At 40.3% G+C, this 20000-nt stretch overlaps 1 protein-coding gene across 2 annotated transcripts in view; it reads right to left on the bottom strand.

Moving 5' to 3' along the window:
• Positions 1 to 20000, bottom strand: part of babam2 (BRISC and BRCA1 A complex member 2) — a 77542-nt gene that overhangs the window by 28236 nt on the left and 29306 nt on the right. The gene's annotated exons all lie outside the window — the stretch shown is intronic.

Below are 20000 nucleotides of genomic sequence, written 5' to 3'. Positions count from 1 at the left end.
GTTGTGCTTATTAGCAAATGTTAGCATGCTAACACCCTAAACTAAGATGCTGAAAATGATGCTAAACATCAGGATTATAGTTTGAGCAACATATACATCAAACAGGTTGTCATTCCGGTACAATGAATATTTTATCTATCTAAAGCAGTTTGAGGTACTGCTCTGTGAATGCCAACCTGAGTTATACTTTTTGTAATTTCAAATAGTTAGAAGCTAAACGTCAGGAGATCTGAAAAGGTTTCAGATGCTGGTTACAGGGTTCAGATTTGATGGAAAACCAACCATGGGTTACACAACAAGTGTGCAAGTCCCAAAATGTTGAAGAAGATGGAGAGGAAAGGAGGAAAGACACCAGAAGAAACATCTGTTTTGTTTCATGCCACATTAGCTTCAACAGCTGCACCATGAGGCTGAGCTGATGACTGGGAGCACCAATCAAATCATGTGTGAGATGGATGCAGAGGCCACCCGGAGCTGCTCGCTACAAACCTCGTCTGTCTCTCCGAGGTTCTAATTTCTCATTCTGTGATGTTTTTCCTAGAGCGTGGCTACTTCCGCGGCACTGTCATTAGAGTGATTCCACATCAAGCACAATTCTGGCCTCTCTCTGCCGACAGAGGCTCGGCAGCGTTAATCAAATGTCTTACAGATGGTTTGAACTCATCCATTTGTTATAATCGCTGCCCGCCGTGGTGAGAGGAAATCTAACCACCATACATGATGGACAGAGGCAAAGTGAAACCAGTTTGCAGCAAGGCAGCCTAAAACTTGATCAGGCCTATTAACTAATTACACATGCCTGTTAATCAAAAACTGAAGTGACCATTGGTTTGAGAAAAATACGTCTGAGTGGGTGGAAAATAAAATTCCTTCACTGAACATGTCCTCTCCAAGTGGAGCAGAATTAATTTTCTCTGCATGTAATCTAATGATTCTAACTACAGTGTTGAATTAAACAAATATAAATAAATAAAATCAAATAAATCAAAACAATGAAATGAATATGAGTTAGTTGCAGCCCTGTGTGTATGACAAACTTCAGGTCCAGAGGCAGCAGGTTTTAAGAGTTTTATCCTCAAGTATGTATCATGAAGTGCAAATATAAGGCTCATTAATGAAGTTCGTTAGTCTACAGAGCATTTACAAACATGCACATATCAGCAGTCACAACAATGGCTGCAGCTCTGCAGACTGTCACGCAGTTTGCCTTGTCGCGGCAGATACATTAGGGGGTAAAGACATAAGGAGTTGAAGGGAGGCAGTGAAAGACGGCAGGGTGTGTGGCATCCAAAAGTGTTGCCTGATGGAATCAGCTCACATCAATATAGTGTGCATTAGTAAACAAGAACTGCCCTCTGTCTCACAGCAGCGCTCGCGGCTTCTGCCGCTGACGATATGGGACAGACATGAACAGGCACGGCGATGTGGGTCTGGGGTGGGCGTGGGGTTTTTGTGAAAAGATTGTTTTGCTCCAGTTTGTAGCTGTCAAGTCCAGTTCTCATCTTTAAAGGTGATTTAATGGATGCTTCCTCTGGACTGGAACAGAGTAAACAGATGAATGAAAATCAACAGGAAGGTGAGAAGGCCAGAAGAGGAACATGGGGCGGCTCTGCGCGGGCTGCAGTGGACCATCCCGGGACTCGGTCAGACCAAGGGTGCTGTTGAAGGGACGGCCTTTTTGTGGAATGATTCAGACTCATCTTGTCCCAGAAGACAGCGAAGAGCTGTCACAAGTCATACTGCATCAATGAAACAAACAAACAAAAAAACTAAAGGCAGACCCTTTAACTTTTAGCTATTGCCATTCTAAATTAACGTGCTGTGCAAGGGAGCTGAAGCTGCGCAGATAAAAATAGTTTTTTGTCGGTTTAAGTTAAGTACCACTACGCATCAAACTTCACATGATTATTTCAAAAACACAAAACTTTTTATAAAACTGAGAAGAAACACGCAAACACTATTTGCCAACATGAGTTGTTAAATATTATTTACACCTATTAAATTTAAAGAGCTTCTGGGTCACCAACCTGTCGATCACGATCAACCTGTTGTTGTGGAATTCGTGAGGATTTTCAGTTGAAAGGTCATTTGCTTGTATTCACTCCTGAAGCCACATGTAGACCGCATTGCGCAAATAGTTTAAGCTGCTAAATCAAAGCAATCACTGCTGCTCTTGTTTTACGTTAAAAGCTTTGCATAAGTAAATGACATTGGGACTTACAGAAAATGCATTGTATTTATCACAGAAGTTAACAGTGTAGCACTGCTGTTGCAAATTTGTTTATAATAATAATCCCTTTTTTCAGAAGCCGACAGGATCTCCAACACGGTGTCAAGGTAAAACCAAGGATGTGCATCAGTGCATCACAAAACCTGGCACGAGTGCACTATATCTATTATGACACCTTGTCTATTATGGCAGTCTTTTATTACACCTGTTGCCTAATAGCTGCTGCGTTTTTTTAATCTGTTAATGTGTCACATTTGAAGATTTGTCTTCTAGGCTGAAGGGTGTGTTTGATTTCTTGCCGTACCTTCATTTCCTCAGGACAAACTATGAAAATATCCATCATGAGTCATGTGTGTAGTCAAATGTATTACATTAAAAAAAACAATATGTGAACAAAACAATATATAATTGAAACTATTATAACTGGCTGTTGGCAAGGTGCGTATTGCTGCAGGCAAATCTTATCATCTGACCCATCAGCTTCTAGCTTCAATCCTAGCTCATATTTGGACTGGTTGGTGACCACTGCTGTACTCATACACATCTCTGTTTGTGTGAGCAGATACAAACTGCATTGAAGTAATTTGGGACCTCAGGTAGTTGCTATGCAGCTGTGGGATTTCCTGTATCACTTTAAACATTCTTCATCATAATGATGGCTTAAGTCCCATGAACAGTTGCTTCAAAACCCACAATCCTTCAGGCATAGAGGAAGTATAACTTGCTTTTAAAATGCAGTGGGATCTAAAAGTCTGAGACCACTTTCCCATTCAGTTGAATTGGAAACGGGTCTCAGACTTTTAGACCCCACTGCACATTGTTAAAATACTGTGGCTTATTTGTGACTACTGAGAGCGAAACAAAGATGTTTGTATCTGAAGCTTTTGCGCTGCACAAAAGTTTTCATGCCTATTAAGTGGGACTTATAAAATAAAGTGTAGAAGGGCAACACAAATGATTTACTTGACAGCTGGTTTTGATTATGGAATACAGAATATGCTGAGGGGGTGTCCTTGCAGTGTGGTGAGAAATTGCAGGCATTTGAATTCTCTCTCATAATTTTCTGTTCCCAAAACTTTGCAAATCTACACAGGAAGCTTGTGAAAAAATATCTTAATGAGAACAAAAGTTGACCTTTTAACCTGGCTGCCTTGAAACCATTACTTAAATTGAAACAGAGGAGCTTTTCTCTCTATAATGAAATAAAAGCCCCCAAATGGCCATTAATGTTTCTTTACACACATACACACATCTTCAGCCCTTTTAACCCAATACACTTGAGGGCATCTGCTGCTTGCTTATGTAAAGAATTAGCAGAGAACGAACATTAAAAAAAGCCTTTGCTCCACAGGCCATAGGCAGGCCCTTAATGAAGAGACTTCTTCATTGGTAAGTAATGAGCACGGAAATGGCCTGGGTCAGACGACTGCAAGACCGCAAGGAGGGCGTCCTGCAGGGGTGGTAGTTGGACGTTGAGGCAGTATTTACTACATGCCCCCAGAGAATTTGACTCAACTGCTCAGGGACTGGATTTAAGAAAGCGGGTGAAGAGTGTGCACGCGTGCGTGTGTGTTCGGACATCAAGGTTAGCGAGTGCCTCCGAGTCAAACCCTTTCACGTGGCCACCACCCCACGTCTTCCGTCCTCCTTACTCTTTCAGACATGCGTGCATGAACACGCACGTACACACAAGCGCGAGGACACTTTTCCTTGTGTCCGTTCTTGTGTCTCCTGATGCCCCGGCCTCTGGCATCTGCTCTGTATCGCATGTGACAGGTTGGAGATGTGACAGCTGTCCTTATGCCAGACCAAGTCTGGCCAAAGTCACAACACACACAAACACACTCATCTGCAAACGCTACACAGGGGCTTCACTGCAGGGCTAGTACGGAGGAGGTAAGGGCACTTTGTCTGCCTTCTTCGCCCAACTTTAAATGTCATGCCCAACGTAGTGGGGCGGCTTGACTGACAGCAGGGTTGTTGTGCAAGGACATGTCCAGCTTCTAGGCGAGCAGCTCTGAGTGCCCCTGTACATATGCTGGACACAGTGCTGCTTCGCCCCTGAAAACCAACTGATTAGGCAACATTTTGGACGCCACAAGAAAACCTTGAAAATTACAATAACTATTGGTGAGTTTTTGAAATCCAGGAGGGAGATTTAGAGGAACACCGGTGTTCAAGCTCAAGAAGATTCAGTCGTTTCATAAGAATCTACATCGCCTGCAAGCATTGTGGGATTTTCTTTTTGAGTGCATTTATTTACTACTAAATAAATTCATTTATTTAAAAAAATGGCTTCATTAACTCAAAAAACCTTTCTAATAAAAACAAAATATGCAGCAGAAAAAACAGGTTATACTTTTACTAACACCGAGCCAAATTAAACATTGAGCCACTCAGTTAGGTGGGACAAGGGAGAATTGGAGAAGCGAGCACTACTCTGAACAAGGTCTCATAGTGGTGAAACACCACTATGAAAGAGGCGCAGCCAGCATCATCCAACTGTAGAGCCACAGGACAGACAGTTTCACTTCTGCAGTTCCAACATGTGGCACCTATTAGCAAAAAAACAAAGACACATAACAGCAGCAGTTTTGAATATTAGAGGACATGCCAATATGCACCATGTGGAGGCAAGGAGTGTAATAGCATCTGCCATTCTGACACTTGTGCCACCTTTGCTGTGTTTCTGTGTCTGTTTAAGGTCTTACATTCTACACACTAACCTGAGTGTCACTGCCTGTCTTCTCATCTGTAGGATTGCCTTCCCAATTTCTAGTAATGTAGCTCGCCAATGATCAGTGTTTGATGCAGAATATTTCAACTTAAAAAAAATGACAGAATCTTTTCTGTTGTTTTTCAGCCTTAAACTCTTTTGTATTTTTATTTGTATTATGTATCCACGGCAACTGAATCAATAATCATGACTTTTTTTCATTATCCTTAAAAACCTTTTATAGAAAACTTGATTTTACCTATGAAAAAATAAGTTGCAGTAATCAGTGTTTCAGAGGAATGTCTTTCCTATGGTGAAGTGCTACATTTTTTATATTTTACAAGGTTTTTTAAGGTTAATTGCAGGACCTTGTGCTATTCAGCTCTGTATGTACCCACTGTTTGTAACTATCCAGGTCAATATTTAAATAATGGCTCCAAATACAATGATTTAAGAAGATGGAAAAGTAAAGCATTGGCAAATAAATATGCACAATTTACACAACAGTTCTATTCACTTGGACTTCACTGGAAATTGCCGTCGTTCTCCCACAGATACATTTCAATGTCATCTAAGAACTAATGTTGACAATCATCATACAACAGCACAAAAATTGATCTTGTGTTCGATATCAACAGTGAGCACAAACAAAAAGCACTGACCATTACAACGTCTTAAATAATACTTGTCTAGAATATAGTGAATGAATGTCTAACATACAGAGTTATGTGTGTGTCAGCCTTTTCATAGGTTTGACAGCGACTTACGCCATCACACCCTAAGGACGAGAAACGCGGGGTCAAGGTGGCGGCTGCCAAAATGTCTCATTGCATGACATGAAATGTTCTGATTGAGAAAGAGAGTTGAGGATATTGTTCCTAATGAAATGGCAGTGCTGCTGCTGCTGCTGCTGCTGCTGCTGCTTGTGGGGAGGGGGATGAGTGGCGCTGTGGTGCACTCCAGGGGCCATGATGATCCTGCTCCCTCCACCTCAAAATACAGAACATGCAAGCGCAAGCACAAGTCGACACAACCCACTTGGCACGAATGTCCAAGAGGAGCTTACGTCCTCCTCTAAAATATCTGCCCTTACCCGTGTCGAGCTCCCCTTTTCCATCAAACTCTCAACTCATGTTGGAACTCAGGTTGATGTAACAGGCACGGTAAATGATTAACTTTGTGCAACTTTGTGTCACCACATACTTGCACTCTGTGCCAGGTCTTAATTTCATCATTAGAACAATTGCAGAGAGATTACAGAGCACGCATGCTCCACCTGGAACCCCGTTGGTAGAATAGCACCCATACACACCTAAACACATCCCTGTTGGCACAGTTCAAAAGCTTTGTGCACAGGGTGTGTTCGCAAAGTAAAGAATAAGAAAATGCTTGTCTGTGTGTGTCCTGTCTGTTGAGCATGCAGGGCTTTAAGAACGATGGGTGTGGCAACAAATTATAATCTGTCCAGAACTAGTTGCCAGAATGTCGACTGGTTAGTAAACAGCAGGTGTGAGTAGTGTAAGTTCAATTATAGAAATACATTTCATTTTGCACAATAAGACTTTGGGCTTACTCAATGGCCATTATTTTGCCATTGATATATACACAAAGCAGAAAAATTATAGTTAATTAATTAATGTTTTTGTAATGTAATGTGCTTTTATTTGACTTATTTCATCTTTAGGGCTGAACGTATGCAAAAAAATTTCTATATTACATTTATATAAGGTATGTTGTGACACATTTTATCCTTACTAAAAAAATTGCAGCTCTCGCAATTTAGATATTGCACTTGACCACAAACAAAAGAAAAAGTATACAACATATACTTAGTAAAAAAAAATTGTTAATTTCCTCATTGATTTTAATATGGTGAAAATGAGGCAGAGGATTCTCCAAATCTACAAAACTTTAGTCATTAAAAGTAATAGTATAAAAGTTAAAACAATAACTTCAAAGAAGAAAACTAACTAAAACCAACAAACAAATAAAACCACAATTTACAATGACTAAGAGCAGTTTCAGTTATGTGCCCAAGCTTTTTTCAGTTATTTTGAAGAGTCTCTCTAATCCACTATAGTGGAAATAATAGAAGCTGGAACAACTGCAAACAAGTTACAAGTTCAGTGTGTTGCAAAACAATTAACCAATGGTGTCTCCACCCTAAAAAAGCCACACACTAAGAATTTACTTCTTGGAAATGAGATTGAATGAGACACCTAATAATGAGTCATAACCATGGGTGAAATATAGGTTAATACGACCAGCGGGGCCACAGCAGTCAATACACGTCATGTGAGGTGAGAAAAAAAAGAAGAATCAAGTGTGAAGAACAAAGATATTAAACAGACATCATAGTGTAATATTGCTGACTACTCCATATGTTTAGCAACACTAAAGGGGCTCTAACTTGTTTCTCAGGAGCTGGGCCACCCGCCAAAATCTTTACATTCTTTGCAACAGTAGCTGGCAGATGATCAACGGATGCGCCACTGAGACACTTAACCACGCTGATCATGTTTCACAGAAATACGAGTCATATGTGTGACTATGGCCAAGCGTCACTGATAGTGTGTCACTGATAGCATGTCACAGCTATGATCTAGCCTTCGCTGTATAAATCTCAAGTGTGTGACGCTGCGGCTTAAAGCCACACGGGTGACTCAAGCATGTTTGCATATGCAGAACTGCATGTCTGCGTGTTCCAAAAAAACAGAATCAATGCATCTGGTATGTTCATACTGATGACACAATACAGACTGACGTACAAGTCAAGGGCTTTTTGACTAGTGACAGTATTATGTGCAACATCTTTAAATCTCAAATTAACAAGATGTGTTTTTTTTTTTTTTTTTTTTTTAACTGATCTGGATTTGGAGACTGGAAACCACGAGCACTCTGAGAGCAGAAGCTGAAAAGGCAAGAGCAAGCAGGGGCTTAACGCACTGGTTATTGTGGCATTTTCTGGGGGTGATAATTGTAATTGCATTAATATTGCTTCACTGACAGTGTTGCAGCGTGTTTTTGTCCCATTGCAGTGTTAATGAGACTATTCCAGTCATTTGAACCACTGCAGCCCCTTACCCCCTATTTTGGACCAATGGCGTGTTGGGCCCAAATAACCGTGAAATAAAGGCATTTACTGAAATCACAAATCATTTGGCTCATGGTAAAAATGAAGATTTTCTCAAGTACAAATGTAATATTTATTGCATGGCACAAATCCTGCCTGCTCGTCCATTAGTCCAATAACCTACTGCTTGTGTTAATACACAACTGTAATCTTTGATACCAAATGGGAGCTTAAGACATAAAAATAACCCACATATCTTCCTTGTAGTTCCCTGTAGAAGGTTAATGTATCTGAATACAACTTATATGTGGCATTACAGAGTATCTTAGCAGTACTGACAATGAGCTTGCGAAATCTGCTTAAAATAATGGATGAATTGAAAAACTGTATGTTTGATTTGTGCTACATCAATTTGCTGATATTTGGTTTTCACATTCTGCTACTTTGAGACTATTAGCTATGATGCCTTCCTTTCTGCTTTTGAGAAATAAAGACAGGAGGAGAAGGTAGACTCGGGCTTGGAGACATTGGTAAGCCGAGGGTAGGCAAAGGCCAAGACTCACAAATGAGCACAGACAGGCAACATATAGGGGCACAATTTCACCCTGAAGCCACCAATGTGTTAATAAAAGGCCTACAGGAGGCAGAATAAGGCACGCAGAGGGCCAAGGAATTGAGAGGTAAATGAAAGCTGAATAATATCAGGGTTGAAGTGAGAAAAAAACAACAACAAAGGATTAGAAGAAAGGACATTTGGAGGTGTTACAGAAAAACATCATATAGATAGTGTACAACGTGATATAGAGCGAGGGCGGAAAGTAGGCCAGATGGAAGTAATTCCATGGAGGCGTGGAGAAGTGTAGGGGGGGACGAGGATGGGGGGGTGGAGGGGGGTTCTCCTGAGACTGTAATGCTGGAAACCTCTTGATGCTCAGCTGGGGGTACAAGCAGGTGGGTGGGAATCTTCGTTAGGAGCTGCAGTGTGGGTGGGTTACGGGGGGTGGGGGTGATTGTGGATCGCAGATTCGCCGAGGGAGACAGGAGGCGGGCATGACCTTTGGTATCAGGGAGTCATTTCGGGGTCACTGGAGCATTACAGGGAGTGGATTTGAGCTCCGCGCTCTCTAACCACTCCTCCTAAGGCTCTTCTTTTCAACTTGCCATTTACCTCCTCACTTCAAAAGGAGGTGACGGAAGCTTCCAATGTTACGTCTCTTGAAAGGCACGTTACATTTCATCAGTTCCTAATATAGAAGATGAGCGCTTTATCTATTTATATGTACTCATGGGGATGGAGAGAACATCAATAACAGGGTGTGGGCTTTTTCAACAGGCCGAAATGGAACCATTTCTTAAAAAAAAGACGGTGTTAGCGTAAATTAAAGGGCAAGAAATGCTGCACTTGCTGCAAATACTGTATGTTTTCAGCATATGCACATAAGACACTGAAGAAACAAACAGAAAAGAAAAAACTAAAGAAGAACAAAACTGATTAAAAAAGATAATCAAATAAAAGCAAATGGCCCAAAGTGTCATCATCATCACAATGAGTAAATATGTTCCATGATTCCATGTCATGAGGCAAGTGATGACTAAGTTACAGTGAGGAATATGTTGTTTATCATGTGCAGACAATTATCAATTCACCAGCGTCAGAGGCATTCTGTGAAATTAGTCACTGCATATGCTCCCACACCTAGTTACGATAGATATGAAGACTTAATAGGCCAAATGTGTGTCATCATCAATGGGATGTGAGGTTAGTAAAGTGTCTCTGATGAATTCTCACCTCTGATGAGGAAAACTAGCTTAGTATAAAAGACACTGAAAGTGGGGAAGAAAAAAAACATGGAGGAGAAGAAGAGATAGGCAGGCGAATAGATAGGAGCTGCCATAAAGCAACGTGAAAGAAATGAAAGGTCAAGGAGCTCACGTTTTCTGTTGCTGCTAACCACCTCATCATGAGGCGAGGCTCTGGTGCCACTAGTCATGTGTCACAACATGGAATGATGGAGAATGCCTGACTCCTCCACCTCCTCCACCTCGGGGCGCGACCTTTCCGACAACCCGTCTGTCAATGCGGCACCAGCGTTGTCGCTGCAAGTGATGGGTCAGTGGATGGAAATGCACTGACGGAGGCGAGGACGTGCGACACATAAAGCAACAGCCACCTGTACCCAAACAAATACCTGAACCCTCTGACCTCGTCACATTTACGCTTTAATAATTTTATCATTTGGCTTTATTACATGTTCTGAATGCAAACAGTGAACACTTCAATGACATGGGTTTTTTCAGCTATTTATCTTAAGCAGACCTAATGTGAGGTCACCAGACACAATGTACTACTGATAGAGGTCGAGGGCTCAGTCACACTTGGGCCAGTCTATGCAAATGTTTGCGACACTAATCATTCACTGCCATTGAAGCATGCAGGACAGACAAATCTAAAAATGTACTCTTGGTTTTGTGATCTCTGGCCCACTTCAGCAGCATTGGAAGGTTAAAGGTCACCTGTGTTGGACTTTGACCTGTAAAACAGAAAGCCTCCTCAATGTCTGCCCAATAGCCCTTTGACATGATGGACATTCTGGCTAATGATGGAAGGATAAGCAACAACTGACACTACTCAAATATGGCTGTGTGCACCATCAGGATGTTCCAGTAAAAGCTAAAACATGGCTCTGTAGTTGCTGTTTATTTGCTAGCAGCTTCTTCCTTGCTGGTGCTTTGCTGCATTTCTTGGTGTGTTACCATCTCATGTAGATGAGAAACGTTCAGATGTATGCATCGTCTTGCTTTCAAAGGGTTCTTCAACCTTTAAGCAAACATACGCAATACCAGGGCCATGGCAACACCTTGGCACACCTTAATGCAATACAGCCATTTTTTATGTTGTCAGTCAAAATGACCCATCCTCCAGGGATACAGCAATTCTTTGTTTTCCTAAATGCATGCTGAATAAAAACAAGTAAAAAGGATGTTGCATGGCAGACAGCTATTACAATGATTAAGGGGAAACAATGAAGTTGCATGTGAAATAAGGTTTTATGAGGAGGTGTATAATTTTCTGCTTGTGTAATGCTATTGTTAGCCTGTTAGCCAAGCTAGCTACAGCAGCTTATGCTCGTGACTGTGCCACATTATTTCAAGTCCTGCCTGATTTTCCTGCTTAAGCCGCCCTGCCCCGAAAGGTACAACAAAACACCAGACTGAGGGAGATGTGTATCAAGCACAGCTGCACATGCCCACACAGTCTTCACACTTCCTGATGATAAGGAATAAAGTGATGTTCTTCTATATATCACTATGCACTCTGTCCTTTTTGTTAAGTGTTGCAAGCCATTATATGTATGTTTTAACTGTGAAGACATCAATGGCAACAGTTATGTTTAATACTGTATACGGTTCTTAACAAAGAAAATAAAGAAACTTCTGGGTTGGTTTGCCTTTAGACATCGCCATAGCCACCTTCACGTAAACTAAAAACAAGTTGAGCCAGTAGATGGGTGCTACCAGAGTTGAACAGAAATGGTTATGTCATAAGTTCAAATATTTACACTTGGCTCTAAGGGTGTTTCAGGGTGTGGGCATCGCTAACCACAAATTGATATTTACAAGAACATGGATAAAATACTTTCTGGTTTCCATGGACTTTCTATTTTTAGGATTTAGATGAAGGTTGGAGTGTCTCCACCTGTCTACATGCCCAGTCATACCTATTCCAGGCAACATGCTGGAGTCATACTGTCCCCAACATGTAACGACCTCATATTCCTTGTGACTTTTCTAGACTTTTAGAGCAGTATGATTCAATAGTGCAGTGGAAGGAGCTGAAACAACTCCTTATTTGGACTTGTATCTGAAATTCAATAGAATCGATTTTTTAATATAACCAGGAAATTTCCATAGAACTGGGACTTCCCGAGAACTGCACTCCGCTTTCATAATGTTTTCTTGGGCTCAGTCCCAATGTCAACCCTAACCAATGAGCCCACAACAGTCCAAGTGTTAGAAATACTACTAAAATGGGACTGCACTGTATTAAATCACATTACCTGCACCCAGTAAAATGCAAGGCACATATATGGTTAAATAAACAAGAGGGTTTCTTGCTCATTTTCTGAAGATAATAACAGCCTACAGTATTGGTAATGTTTGGTGTCAACACGAATCACACCCAATGAACACGATCATGTCTTCATTCTTAGAATAAAGAAGACCCTGGTAGATAGAGTCCTGGTTGTTCCACAATTCTTCAATTTAAGAATGATGGGGTCCACTGTCCTGTTGGGAACCTTCAATGCAGCAGAGTTTTTTTTTTTGTAGCCTTCACCAGATCTGAGCCTCGACACAATCCTCTCTCTGAGCTCTGCAGGCGGCTCCTTCCTCCTCATGGCTTGCTATTTGTAATGATATGCATTGCCAGCTGTGAGACCTTATATAGACAGGTGTGTGCCTCTCAAAATCATGTCTAATCAGCTGAATTTACCCCAGGTGGACTCCAATCAAGGTGTAAAAACAGCTCAAAGATGATCAAGAGAAATGAGAGACACCTGAGCGAAATTTCAAGTGTCATAGCAAAGAATCCGAAAACTTATGTCAATGTGATATTTCACTGTCATTATTAGTGAGGGTTTTCATACACCATTTGATGGTATTGAATTTTGTATAAAAATGTCAGTTCTGTACAGTTTTGAAGGTCACAGATTCCTCTTGCACATCATAAATATCAGTCAGGGCACGGATCTGTTTTTGGGTGATGCAATTAAGTGGAGGCTCTGGTAAGGTATGGCTGACAGGGATATGAAAGCCACAAATTTTACAATTCTTTGCGAATGGAGACCACGGTTCCAAACGTCAAAGCAACATACTAATTACACAATTTCTCGAAAGATCTTATTTTTTTAATCTTATTATTTTACAGCCATGTTTGCTGTTGCAGAGGAAGCAGAACATTTGCAGCTGCAATCTGAATCAGATATTCTCACTATAACAGGTGCTTTTACAGGGAGGCCTCAGACATCAGTAACATGCACTAATGATTAAAAACATTAAACTGTCTGCATTACCCCTAAACATTATTTGTTTACACGGCAGTACGCAGATGTCCTTTGATTTCAGTTCCACAGCTACAGTTTGTCCGTCCTCTCTTCGTGACAGTTCGAAACATGAGTGAGATGAAAGCAAGTTCCTTATAATAAGAACCGCTTCATCCAGACTCCATTTAACTTTCTCATCGTGAGACTTTTTCTCAGCAGGCTAAAAAGCTGTGGAGTACCAGATGTTGAACCACCTGGCAGTAATCACAGCTGGGTTCTCTCCTCCATGGAGCTTGTGAAAGAGACGAATCAGACACAAAGTTCTGGATCTCTAACTTGGAGCCTCAATTACTAACAATTACAGACTTCAATCTTCAATCGATAAACCACAGGTATATTCAGTCCTAGTGTCCTCCTCCTTTCTAATCATGGCTAACACAATCTAGACTGTGCATACTTCAAGGTGAACTTGGTCGTGCCAAATTTTATAAAATGAAACTAATCAGCAAAGACCTTGTTTGTAAGGAAACGTTGGAAAGAAGAAATTCTCTTGATGTCAATGGAACATGTTTTTAGTTTTTCTTAATTGTGTGTGGGACTACAGACTGGGGAATTGGTAAAATACTTATTAGAAATGTCAAAATAGCTAATCTCACAGAACAGCTGTTGTCTTTAACCTGTATTTTTGTTCATGATGCTGTGATTGGAAAATAATGATTTTATCTGTAGCAACAGCTTGGTTCAAAGTCAGTTAGGGAAGTATTTATGCACTATGATCAAATTTTACACTACTTTCGAGTATGACTACTATACTTTCGATCTCAAAACAGAAACACAGAAATATGGAAATAAGAACAAGTATATCATGAATTAAGCTGCATTAAAACATGTCATGTGATGACAAGAGAGCAGGTGGGGGTGGGGGGACTGAATCGAGGTTCAAATGAGACACGTTTTGGTGTATATGTGTTAAGACATTAATGACAGGTTATTAAAAAATTGAACGCGTTAATAAAATCATTATTTAAAGTCAACTGTCAATTTTAGGTATTTATACACATTCTAAAGTTAATTTTACATTTCAGAGATGCAAGCAGGTAAAGCAAAAACAGATCTGTTACATACAACATAGCAGAGTGGAGGCAAAGACCTGGGGTCAGGTGTGGCTCATGGACCAAGTGGTCACACCCACAACTGCTAGAATGGCAGCGAATCATTTCTGGCAGCTGTGCTGCAGTCGGTAGTGATGCAGCTGGATGCTACAGACCATGATGTGCATAGCAAAACTTTGATCAGCCTGAATATGGAGAATTGAGATGCTGGCTTTTGTCAGACTTTCCAGCTTTAAATCAAGCAGCCGTTATCAGTTAGTTACATAGCCAGCTTTAGCATTAACATCTGTTTACTTACCAGCCATCATTCAACCCTCACTGCCTTTACAATACAAGAGGTGATAGTTTGTCCTCTGAGCAGCACTACTTCTTCAGGGAAGACTACATGCTACAGTGACTCCATATTTGAAAGTGATTGAGTTAGCATGCTAACTTCATTTGAAGAAAAGTGATCGAAATAAAAGCAAAACAAGAATTAACATGGGTGTTGCTTTCCACTGCTGGAGACAGCTGTTGGTGAGTAAAGGAATGAAGTTTGATGCTGAACTTACAACGTTCCTTCTAGAATGGTAAGTAAACAGCTGCTAATGCTAACGTTAACTATGTAGCGATAACAAAACGTACAGTTAGCTCCTTTAATATCAGCAGTTTGTGATCATCAATTGTTGATAGTCAATCTGATCACAAAGTACTGGTGATGTCAATGTGGTTGTCAGAAACCTTTCGATTGAGCATTTCTGCTCAGTTGAAAGGTTGGTTACACTTTACAATAAGACTTCCCTTATAAGATAAGCCACCAATCCACTGTGTCCTTCTCTTTTGCAACTGCATTTAACATCTTGCAACAGGGGAGTTTCAGTTTGCTGTCTCAGCAAACTCAGGAGAGGGGTGTGCATTTCCTGCCATCAGTTCGGACTCAAAGCTGTCAATGAGCAAATATCACCCATATTTGGTCTAATTTGAATCAATCATCAATTAGAAACATTGAAATATACATTATCTAATGAGAAAATCAGCAATTGCAATTTTGTTATAATTACAAACATAAAATATCAAAACATAAAATAATATCTTGAGAATTAAATTTTTATTTTTATTTCAACACTTTCTGCTCCCTCACTTCATATTTCTGTTTTAGAGCTGTTAACGTCTGACATTTAAATTCATCTTCAAGAGCATACCAAGCTATAATACATCCACCATTTAAAAGCCACATAATTGTTTATCTGCGTGGAAGCACTGGCTGGCCTTTTCAGATTTCAGTCGTACACTGCATTAGTGAAGCCCAAACTGGCAATTACTTGACAATGTCTTTTGGGCAACTTGCTTTCCTACTAAATGCCATGTCTTGATGCTATACAGATACGCCATCACTCAGCAACAGATCTTTCAAAAAGCACTATGACAACAAAATGAATGCATCCTGATACGCTTTGGTTTACCCTGAATTTATTCAAAACATAGCTGAAAATTGGCTTTGCATTTTCAGTACTGATGGCAATGAATGTAAATCAGATTTAAAAACAAATAGTAGTGTCATGTAAAATCCTATGACAGTGCAGACAGCATACCGTCACTGGCAAAAGGGATCTTGGCTTCACATCTCACCACAATTACTTGCAAGGAAGAGGACGAGCATTACTGATGACTTCAATGTATCATATTTATCTGAAAGATTTATGGGAACCCTTATAGAGAAAATGGAAATCTACAACCCATTTCTATAAAATCTCAATTACTGCAATATAACAGAACAGAATTCTCAAACAGTTATGGCAGTTAACAGTTAACATTTGCTAAACCGTTTTTTAACACTGTATGGGACAAGGTCACTTTCTTTCGTCATTAGATAACAACTATAATGAGTAAAAGGGAGTTCACATACAGCAGGAAAAGCATTATCTTTTTTATGTGGCGCCAGTAGAAGCTGCACAACGAAAAAACAGAGATGAGACAGAAAAGGCAGAGCTGAGGCAAGGAGCAGCACACCACTCTGGGCATTATGGGAGTAACCTGCAATTATTTTATAGCTCTTAAGATTCCTGAGCTCTTAGTCAGTGTTTACCATGCAAGGGCACGGCAAGGCCACAAATTACAACCACTTGCTTTGGCACCAAATGCTCAATAGTCACGCAAAGGCCCGAGCTTTCTCTCAAAATAGTAGACGGGCCGAGAATAGAAAGACAAAAAGGTAATGGATGGGAGGCGCCCATTAGGTGATCTGTTTTTTTTTTGTTTTTCCTTTTGTCATAGGATCATCAGCATTAACACTGCAGTCTTTTTACGCTGCACAACCCAGAAACAGCTAATCCTATTCAGTCCCATCAACTGACAGCAGATCTTTTGACCTGATGTGAGGCCATGTGGTAGAAACCACAGCCAGCAGGTCAAACCAACAGATCAGTAAGACAGTCAAAGAGCGCAGCAGACACAAGTGCCATTGAATTCCTTGCTCTGGTCATGACACAGCAAATGACACAACAGACAGTATTGACAGCACAGACAGCTGTAACGCTCAACCGGGGGTCATTTTAATTATAGCCTTAATGGACCTTTAATGATGGGTGCTGTAGTCACACACGATGATGTTAAAAGCCGCAGTCTCCTTTGTCACATCCACATGTTCACATGGTGAGAATACATGTGCACGGGTGCGTTAACATTCCTATTTGTGTGTTAATGTACGTTTGTGTGTGTGTGTGTGTGTGTGTGTGTATGTAGTGGCTACAGTTGTTTTCCAGGTCTTTGCAGAGAATTGTGAAAGACTCATCATGTGACGCAGCGGGCTATCTTCAGCCACGACTTCTCCAAAAGCTCAACTGCCACGCAGAGGGGGACGTAAGCTGGAAAGAAAAAACCGCAACAACGAAAGCCTCAGGAGCGGTTGAGAAAGGAGCAACAATTATGTGGCAACCGGAAAGGTAAAGTAACCGCAGCTGCTGCAGCCTGATGAGGTTTTGAGTTATCTCGTGGAATGCTGTGGTAGCTACCGTGTCCTCACAAAAAAAAAAAGAAAAATTAGGGGTGGGGGTTGGGGGGGAGGGGTGGGCAGGAACATTTTGGACAAACACACAAACAAGCATGAATGCTGGCTTGGAATACCTAAAAGGTGCTCTGTCGCCAGTGGTGATTCAGTGGTGTAGGCCGTCACATAAGTGGCTTTGTGTCCCTCTCCAGCTCTTTTAATCTGGGTTTTGCGTGGGGGAGTTGAGTTAAAGCATTTTTTTTTTTTTTTTTTTTTTTTAAAGAGGAAGTCTGGTGCACAGAATGATACGATTGACAATCATGGCACTTCTTAAATATGAAGATTTTACCTTTACTTACTGTGTCCTATGGTTTAATAATATATGGAAACCATCTGTGGATCTCATGTTCAAGTTCTGCTTTTACTTCACAGCTTTAAACAAGTCATAGCAACTTCAGGTTAATGTAAAAGTCAGACAGTGAAGCCTCTGGTGGAAATCCTCGATTTTCATTTGATGACTATTTGGGAAGACAACACAATACAGAGTTTTCTGTCTATGGCAAAAGATTTGATTGACAGCTATGATAATCGTGAAAGAATAAACTTGTTCTGTGTATATGCCGAGGCATCATATTATTTGACGTGTTATAAACCAAAATATTAAATCAAATAAAGATAAATATCAGTAATGAAAATCATCATTAGTTGCAGGCCTAGCTCACACCACGTGTGGATTAGAATCCGTCATGGATGGCACCAAAATAAAATACATAATAAATAAAACTGATGCAATTTAATTTGACCAGATAGCTCAAATTACAATAAGACAAAGAGTATTTTTTTAATGTGTGTGTTGCTCAGTTTGTTTTTGTTGTTTAATAGCTATTCATTTCATAATCGTTCATTCTGGGCCAGAGCATCATGTGACCTGCAAATTCAACTCTTTGTCACCGTAGCATCATTTCCACAAAGCTCAAAGCGCTGTTCCTGGGGGCTTTAGTCAGTTACCTGGTACTTTAATGCATGTCATCTTAATGTATGACATCTAAATTACTTTCATTCCTTTCTGCACAGAACTGTATTACCCAACTGATTTTACTGACTGTACATGTAAATACTGAGTGCATTTCGCAATAGGAAAGTGAAGTTGCTTCTATTTTTATGGTTTTCTTGCAAAGCATTACTGCATGTTACTGAAGCCAATGTGCACAAACTGCTTCTCATTAACTGCAACATAACTAATACAATGAATTAACTATTCACAATGCATAAATTCAAATCCGAGCGCACTGTTATGAGCTTCATAAATTTCAAAGGAGGAATATATTATTTTCCATATGATGAAAATGTATCATTAGCGAGGGTTGCTTTAAACCCAATTAGAACTGTATGACATGCATTAATCATCATCATTGTTCATCTGAAAACACTCCATCGTTCCATCATTTGTCGTGTTCATGATGAGTTCATTACTTGGCCATGACTGGCGGCTGGTAATGTTTGTGAACCACACTTCGAGACGCACAATATCAATACCATCCAATAAAGAAATACAGAGAGAGGTGAAGAGTGGGTTGGTAAAATCAGACTTAAATAAACAACATCTACTTAATCAGCCCTCTGAATTAATAAAAGATGACCTTAGGCATCAGTAACGCTTCTGGTTTGATCTCTTCATAACCCACTTAACACTAGTGAGAAAACTGATATAGGGTTAAAGGGATGCTTTTATTTTTTTTTAGTAGTGTGTCAAAACTTGAATTGTGCAGAGAAAAAATCCCTATGGTAAAGAGGCAGAAGCTTTCAGTAGAGGTTAATCATTCAAAGTACATTTTAAACTCAGTAGAGTTGCATGCCCTTGAGCAGTTTAGGACTGTAAACAACATGGGTGTAGAAAAAGTACATTTAATATATAAAAAATGGTTGTCTCCAAGGTACCTGTCTTGCTGAGGTATACTTTTCAAGAAATAACACAACTTAGCAAAACAGGGACATATTATTCAAGTTACTGCGCTGGGTATGACATTTTAAACCATTTTTAGGTGTTTTCTTTATGGCTGAACACTTAATTGTTTCTGTATCAAATTTCTAATAATAATTAATTTATAACAATAAAACAGCATGTTAAGCTATATCAAGTTAAAGTTTAATGACAATGACTAAAAGGAAAACAACAGGGATACAATCCGGCGACAGCCAGAGGCATTATATTTTCAGGTTGTCTGTCCGTTCGTTCGCAAGCTTGTCACATTTTTGTGAACGCAATATCTTAGTAAAGCCATCAGGGAATGGTGGTCAAAGGTCAGGGTCACAACGACCTCACAAAACATGGTTCTGGCCTTGTGAACGCAGTTTCTCGGGAGCTCCTCAAGACATTCCCTTCAAATTTGGCACAAAAGTCCACTTGGACTAAAGGATGAACTAATCAGAATATGGTAGTCAAAGGTCAAGGGTCAAAGGTCAACGTCACTGTGACCTCACAAAACACTAACACTAACTTAATGTCTATAAGGATAAAATAATCAAGTGATAACATTTTATATCCGAATGGTCAAAGGTCAACTTCTCTGTGACATCATAATGTTCTGCAAAATCACCTCTGGCTATTATCCAAAGCTGTATCTAAGGAAGGAGAGATTGTGACCATATTTCCTGCAACTTGGCTGGTTGGTGGAGGCGTATAACTGCAACGCTATAATTCTAGTTTCTACAAAAACAATCTAGGTGATCACCTTATGTCAATTTCAGATAGGTACCGAGCAAGTAGCTCTTCAGCTGTTGAGTGTACATGACATGGGGCGGCTGGGGCGCAGGAGATAGAACGGGGCGTCCACTAATTTAAAGGTCGGTGGTCCAATCCCC

Source organism: Seriola dumerili, unplaced genomic scaffold, assembly GCF_002260705.1.
Source record: "Seriola dumerili isolate Sdu_G_001 unplaced genomic scaffold, Sdu_1.0 BDQW01000149.1, whole genome shotgun sequence".
NCBI classification, from domain to species: Eukaryota; Metazoa; Chordata; class Actinopteri; order Carangiformes; family Carangidae; genus Seriola; species Seriola dumerili.
This window is presented reverse-complemented; position numbering and strand designations above follow the sequence as displayed.